This window comes from Procambarus clarkii, chromosome 25 (assembly GCF_040958095.1).
Source record: "Procambarus clarkii isolate CNS0578487 chromosome 25, FALCON_Pclarkii_2.0, whole genome shotgun sequence".
Classification (NCBI taxonomy): Eukaryota; Metazoa; Arthropoda; class Malacostraca; order Decapoda; family Cambaridae; genus Procambarus; species Procambarus clarkii.
In genome coordinates this window covers 22,021,724-22,029,031 of record NC_091174.1, presented here as the reverse complement: position 1 = coordinate 22,029,031, position 7,308 = coordinate 22,021,724, and the positions used below count along the sequence as shown (strand labels likewise).

The window sequence follows — 7,308 nt, the reverse complement described above, 5'->3', positions numbered from 1 at the left end:
GTGCATGGAATCACTTGTGGATCTTTGTTTGGAGGACGGGCTGAGCATTTACAGCGTTGTGGTTCGAATAAAATTCGTCAGTGAAGCACTTGTTCCGGAAGTGGTCGAACGAAATCAGTTGTGAGTCGTGTGTAAACCGTTTTTTATTCATAAACCAGCCCGTCCTCCAAACAAAGATCCAAAAGTGATTCCATGCACCCGCCAAACCCCCTGTTTATGAATGAAAAGCGGTTTACACACGACTCACAACTGCTGACGTTCGAACATATCCGGAACAAGTGTTTCACTGACGAATTTTGTTCGAATCACAACGCTATAAATGCTTCACCCACATACTACAAATACAAATAATCGCCAACAGAACCTAAACACCTAACCTAACCTAACCTATGCCTATATATGCACAATATGCTAATATATTATAAAATTAATTTATATTTTAGAAATTTCCTTATTTTAATAAACAGCTTGTAAAAATTTATGAATGCGTCTGTGGTGTCGACTGCTGGATGTAATGGACTTGAGTCGAGGACGGGTTGCATAAACAGGGGGTTTGGCGGGTGCATGGAATCACTTTTCGAGTCTTCGTTTGGAGGACGGGCTGGAAGTAAAGTCAAGATGGATATTCGGAGTGTGTGGAAAGACCCACACACTCGGTACTCGCCAGGTGCCGAGTGTGTGTACCACCAGCAAGCAGGCGGACCCAGGAGCTACACACACTGACGGATTGGTCTCTAGGTATTCCTGAAGGTAAGGGCGGGTATGTAGTGCCTTTACATGAACTTTGAGAGAATGGTAGGACCAAAGTTGTCCTTTGGCAACAGGAAGTTGGTCCAGTTATTAGGAGACAGTGTTATTTGTGCAGCAGTAGGTAGGGGCAGTGGTTATGACCCTGGGCGACTGTATGAGAACCGGCCCTTCAGAGTTATAGTAATATTCAGCAGTGAAGTGGTTGTGTTAACTGACCAGTATTTATTATAGCAGAATTTAGGGGCCAAGAGTTAGAGCCAATTGTTGAGAATTGATCTGTGAGATTTATATTTATTAAATTTATATTAATTTCTATAGTAATTTATATTTATTATATCTATATTAATTTCTTTATTAATTTATATTTTACGTCAATTTATTTTACATTAATTTATATTTATTTCGATAGCAATCTGTATGAGGTTTAAAGTGGACTGTATGGTTTAAAAGTCTCACAAATCGCTTTTTTGCACATTCTGGGGGGGGGGGGGTTATGGTTTATTTGTAGTCAACAATATAAATTATTGGTTATTTGACATTCACTACACTATTAAACTACATATGTTATTGACTAAAATGGGGAGGCCTTATCTGATTGATGTTATAAACTTGACAACCAGTGTGAAGACGGATGAACATGCCAATCGATACCCTTTGTGGGTGTGGCGGAGCTAGATTTACCCCAGCGACTGATGTTAAAATTAATGGCCGGCTCTCTCTGTGGCCCTCTCTCACGCCTCCTGGCTCTCTTGTCCAGGTGTCAAAAGTGGTTAGAGGCCAGTGGTTGATTTACTCGATTTTGGTACTGATAATTAAGTTGATTCAAGGGAAATGTTTTTATGATGTTTACAGTCCAACGAAACAACAATCCAACAGAATTAGCTGATGAACAGCAACGTGGCAATGATATCCCGTTTTCTTCCTAGGAAAATTCCACTGTGCCACAACCTCTATAAGTGGTTATAACACTATTTCAAGGGTTAAGTTGTTATTACAAACAGCAGCAATATTATTTACATATTGTATTGAATATTAGTAAGTTGTATCGGTTTTCTGATACCAACTGCAATCGTGTGAAGACCGGCGCAGGTATAACAGCAGTTTGGGGGGGGGGAGCCAGTGTTTGAAGGCTCAGGCGGCCCGGTAAGGGCTTATATGCAGTCATCCCGTCCTCATAAACAAAGGCCAAAGACCATTCCATGCACCCGCCAACCCCCCTGTTTATGAGTGAAAATGATTTACACACGACTCACAACTGCTGACTTTCGAACACTTCCAGAACAAGTGCTTCACTGTCGAATTTTGTTCGAACCACAACGCTGTAAATGCTTCACACACGTACTACAAATACAAATAATTGCCTACAGAACTTAAACACCTAACCTAACCTAAGTCTATATATGCACAATATGCTAATATACTATAATATTAATTTATTTTTTAGAAAATTGATTTTGAATGAACAGCATGTAAAAATTTATGAATGCGTCTGTAGGGTTGACAACCCGTCCTCGACTCATTTCCATTACATCCAGCGGTCGACCCCACAGACGCATTCATAAATTTGTACATGCTGTTCATTCAAACAGGAATTTTCTCATATATAAATTAATATTATAATATGTTAGCATATTGTGCATATATAAGCATAAGTCAGGTTAGTTTAGGTATTTAGGTTCTATTGGCGATTATTTGCATTTGTAGAGAGCTTCACGTGGGTGAAGCATTTATAGCGTTGTAGTTCGAATAAAATTCGTCAGTGACGCACTTGTTCCGGAAGTGTTCGACTCAGTTGTGAGTCGTGTGTAAACCGTTTTTTATTCATAAACAGGGGGTTTGGCGGGTGCATAGAATCACTTTTGGGTGTTTGGAGGACGGGCTGAGGGTCGACCGCTGGATGGAATGGACTTGAATCGAGGACGGGTTAATGCAGTATCAGACATTTTCAGTGATTCAAGGGGCAAACTTAGAATTCCGAGTGACCACATAGACGTGGAGACTGTGAGCTAAAATAAATGGAAGTAAGGCAGTTTTTACGTGTTCCAGTGTTCCAGGGCTTGGAAGTCAATGATCTGAGGAGATGTTAGCTGGCAAACAGCAACCTGAAGAGCTGTATGTTGCTACTTCTAAGGATGGACAGTGACTGACCCGAGGAGATGCCAGAGGGCACCAGCCAGACGGGAGAGCTAAGAAATTAACTTTTAGAATAAATTAGATTTTTGTTTAGTCTGGTGAAGCTACATTTGATTTGGATGGATAAAAGAAGTTTACTTATCCACAGCTTAATTAGACGATTCTGTAGACACCCTCAAGCCTATATTTTGTAAACATTTAAGCAGAATAACAGGTAGCAAATAGCCTAAACTATTGAGGATGTCAGTGGTGGATTTTGCCTTATCAGATTTTACAGTTTGTGTGTAAATCACGAAAATTAGGGCTTCGAAGGGATTTACAGTTTATGTATAGACTTATAACCAATTTTTGGGATTAGATTAAGAAGTGATGAGCCATGAATGACGCAATGAACGCATATTTATATGTTTAGGAAAATGACTCATTTATATATAACATTTGTTTGTCCAGTCCCTACAATGGAGCATTGTAGGGACTAAGGTGTGTTTTTGAATTGTAGTATTGACTCTTATGTCACTGTTGCAATTATTATTTACTATCAGTGTCATTAAATTTATGTCCCTTAAATTGATATATTGCTTTAGACTTATTTACTGTGTAAAAAAAGCGAGTGAAATTGCGTATAAATTTTACACGAGGCAACCAGGATGCAAGCCGGATGAGGCTATGGAAAATTGACATTAAGGTAGACCTTTTGGTTTAGTTATATATGTTATAATATTTATTTTTGTGATTTTGATGACAATGATGAATGATTAAACATTTCAGTAAGTGTTGCGAAGCTTGAATAAGTTACGATAACGTAGCTCTTTCCTTGCTGTCCTTGAAAAGAGGTTGGTGTGACTAAAGTTCTCATGCTCTAGCTATCTTGAGATGATTTCGGGGCTTAGTGTCCCCGCGGCCCCGTCCTCGACCAGGCCTCCACCCCCAGGACGCAGCCCGTAGCAGCTGTCTTACTCCCAGGTACCTATTTACTGCTAGGTAACAGGGGCATCAGGGTAAAAGAAACATTATGCCCATTTGTTTCCGCCTTCACAGGGATGGAACCCGGAACCTCAGGACTACGAATACAAAGCGCTGCCCACCCAACTGTTAGGCGCCCTAAAGCTAGCTAGCCCAAGCAAGTTGCAAATATTAATCTGGGTCCAGATTCACGAAGGTACTTACGAATGTTTTTCTTCTTAGCTACGAATGTTTTTATTCTTAGCGCCTTCGTAGCGGCTACGTCGGTATTCAGGTAGCCACCCTAAGAAGGAAAACCTTTGTAAGTTTGCTCCGTCAGCTAAGTGTGCTGTCGACCAGCTTTACGTAAACTGGATATAACTCAATGTTTCTCTACTACATAACACAGAGGATCGATTTTAAGATTTTAATATAAACAAAAGATTATAGCTGGTGAATCTCGTAAAGTCCTTCGTGTTAGTTATATATGCATTCTCTGCTTGAAACTTGAAGTTAATATGTCTTTTATGATATTAGAATTAGTTTTATAATAGCAAGATATTATACCGGTAGTTATTAAGTAAATAAACACTAGTGAACATGAAATATGAGAGAAGGTGACTGGTGGGAGCATTTACTATCACCAAATGCCCCACTCCACAAATGATGTTAGGTAAGAAGGGTAAAAGCTTCAAAAAATCTCTCATTGAATACTTAAACCTATAATTATGACTGTATGGACTATTATGACCTGTTAAAAGGAGGGGGAAGTGGGGGTTCAAAACCTCTTTCTGTTACACAGTTTGGCTGTGTAACAATAAGTAATTTACTTATATATATATATATATATATATATATATATATATATATATATATATATATATATATATATATATATAAAGAAGGTACATTGGGTTTGTGAGGATACATAGCATAGTCCTTACATTTTTGTAAAGCCACTAGTACGCGCAGCGTTTCAGGCAGGTCCTTAACCTAACAGATAATTTTATGTAGGTAAATTCTAGCAAAATTAATAAATGGTAACAGGTACATGGCAAGAAAATATGAGATGAGAAAGATTAGTAGGTATATTAAAGTACATCAGTAGCTGTGATTGATTGCATTGACAGCTTGATTTGTAATTTAACAATGATTACTAGGCACGATACAGCATTTTGATAGCACATATAAGAAATCAATGATCGCAATAGTAAAGTTGTTTGGATTACGAACATAAAAATTGGGGGATTGGATAGCACTAAATACAGTGCAATTTTAAAGCACAAGTTAGGAAACTATGAAGATGAAATTAGGCATTTTTTGGTTCTGTTTTTCAATGACGCAAATATAGAATAAATATAGTTAAATATAGGAAAGCAAATATAGGAATAAAAATGAGGCAAATATAGAATTTTGAATAAAGCACAAGATAGGAAACTATGAAGTTGAAATTAGGTACTCTTTGTTTTTGTTTTTGAATGAGGCAAAAGTTGGACAGCTTTTCAACTCATTAGGGAGTGAGTTCCATAGACTAGGTCCCTTTATTTGCATAGTGTTTACACAGATTAAGTTTGACTCTGGGGATATCAAACCTGGAAATAATATTGATGCAGTTATTTAAATAAAAAATATTATGAAAGAAAATATTACAGGTTTATTTTTACTCAATCGTTTTGTACTGTACTGTGTATCCAAAGAAGTAAAAAAATAAAGACATAATGCACAAGTTAATGAATGATTCAAAAGAAATATGACTATTTCATATCAACATGAGACCTTAATGGTCCTTGGTTAACAATATTTAATAAGGATAATACGGATAATTTGACATCTTTATTACTGATTTTTTTTTTTATTAAGAAACTTAGGTATACACAACAATGTGCTGCTACCCTATTCTATATGGAAAATTACACAATGTAGATAAAAAAAAATAGCTATAAGTTCATCTAATACTCCCATCTCACAGGATGGTTAGGCATACATGGAATCAAGGAAGAAAATACCTGCCTCAATACAAAAAAAAGTCAATTCTAACTAAACAACTTCACAATTTTCACAAGAGGTAAGCACTAAATCATGGAAACATAATGTTATAATTACTCTTACTAGTTTCTACAAGACTCCTCTCAAACAATGTATTTTTTTAAAAGCTTAGGTATACACATCTTGAACAGGTGACAAAGATTAAGCAAGAAAGAGAGGGCTGGGCGGACTGCATTTTTCTTGGATTGTCGGAAAGCCTTTGACACAGTTCCGTATCAGAGGCTGGTACATAAGCTGGAGAGACAGGCGGGTGTAGCTGGTTAGGTGCCCCAGTGGATAAGGGAGTACCTAAGCAATAGGAAGCAGAGAGTTACGGTGAGGGATGAGACCTCAGATTGGCGTAAAGTCACCAGTGGAGTCCCACAGGTATCTGTACTCGGTCCTATCTTTTTTCTGATATATGTAAATGATCTCCGAGAGGGTATAGATTCATTTCTCTCAATGTTTGCTGACGATGCCAAAATTATGAGAAGGATTAAGACAGAGGAGGACTGCTTGAGCTTCAAGAAGACCTAGACAAGCTGAAGGAATGGTCGACCATATGGTTGTTAGAGTTTAACCCAAGCAAATGTAATGTAATGAAGATAGATGTAGGGAGCAGGAGGCCACATACTAGGTATCATCTGGGAGATGAAATTCTTCAAGAGACAGAGAGAAAAAGACTTGAAGGGTTGACATCACGCCAGACCTGTCCCCTGCAGCCCATATCAAGAGGATAACATCAGCGGCATGTGCCAGGCTGGCTAACATAAGAACGGCATTCAGAAAACTTGTCTAAGGAATCATTCAGAAGTTTTGTATACCACATATGTCAGGCTAGTCCTGGAGTATGCAGCCCGAGCATGGAGTCCATATCTATTCAAGGATAAGAACTAAACTGGAAAAGGTTCAAAGGTTTGCCACCAGACTAGTACCCGAGCTGAGAGGTATGAGCTATGAGGAGAGACTAAGGGAATTAAACCTCACTTCGCTGGAAGACAGACGAGTTAGTGGGGATATGATAACCACATTCAAGATTCTCAAATGAATTGATAGGGCAGATAAAGACAGGTTATTTAACACAAGGGGAACACGCACTAGGGGACACAAGTGGAAAACTGAGTGCCCAAATGAGCCACATAGATATTAGAAAGAACTTTTTTAGTGTCAGAGTGGTTGACAAATGGAATGCATTAGGAAGTGATGTGGTGGAGGGTGACTCCATACAGTTTCAAGTGAGGATATGATGGAGCCCAATAGGCTCAGGAACCTATACACCTGTTGATTGACGGCTGAGAGGCGGGACCAAAGAGCCAGAGCTCAACCCTCCGCAAGCACAATTAGGTGAGTACAACAATGTGCTGCTTCCTATTCTGTATGAAGGCCCACACAGTGTAGATCAAAAACCAGCTACAAGCTCATCCAACATCCTCACCTCACAGGATGGCCAGTCTTACA

The 7,308-nt window shown here is 38.6% G+C and overlaps 1 long non-coding RNA gene across 2 annotated transcripts; it reads left to right on the top strand.

The window, feature by feature from the left end:
* Positions 1-602: 602 nt before the first annotated feature.
* LOC138368395 (uncharacterized) lies at positions 603-3,656 on the top strand. Of its 2 annotated transcripts, none has more exons than XR_011229577.1 (2): positions 603-750; positions 2,805-3,656. It is a non-coding gene; the product is annotated as an uncharacterized lncRNA (long non-coding RNA). The 2 variants fall into 2 exon arrangements; XR_011229578.1 differs by having other exon boundaries at positions 2,797-3,656.
* Positions 3,657-7,308: the final 3,652 nt, after the last annotated feature.